This window comes from Octopus bimaculoides, chromosome 20 (genome assembly GCF_001194135.2).
Source record: "Octopus bimaculoides isolate UCB-OBI-ISO-001 chromosome 20, ASM119413v2, whole genome shotgun sequence".
NCBI classification, from domain to species: Eukaryota; Metazoa; Mollusca; class Cephalopoda; order Octopoda; family Octopodidae; genus Octopus; species Octopus bimaculoides.
Genome location: NC_069000.1, coordinates 720,333 through 720,566, shown reverse-complemented (window position 1 = coordinate 720,566; position 234 = coordinate 720,333). Strand labels below are relative to the sequence as shown.

Genomic DNA, 234 nt, shown 5'->3' with positions numbered 1-234 from the left:
TTGCAAATATATGTTTAAATATCTAGATTACAAATGTGTTGATGAAAGTTGAATTTTTCTTTTTTACAATGGGCATGTCAGACAGCAATCCAGTATCTTCATGGGTGTACATGGGGACCATGGAATTGGTTCCCAAAACAAAGAGGGAACTAGGTTACTGGAGTTTGGTGATGCATGTAACCTTTTAATCTGCAACACTAACTTTAGGAAGCCAGACAGCCACCTGATAACCTA

At 37.6% G+C, this 234-nt stretch overlaps 1 protein-coding gene across 1 annotated transcript in view; it reads right to left on the bottom strand.

Moving 5' to 3' along the window:
• The window catches only part of LOC106881263 (multidrug resistance-associated protein 1-like), a 5,283-nt gene that overhangs the window by 2,703 nt on the left and 2,346 nt on the right, over positions 1-234 (bottom strand). The gene's annotated exons all lie outside the window — the stretch shown is intronic.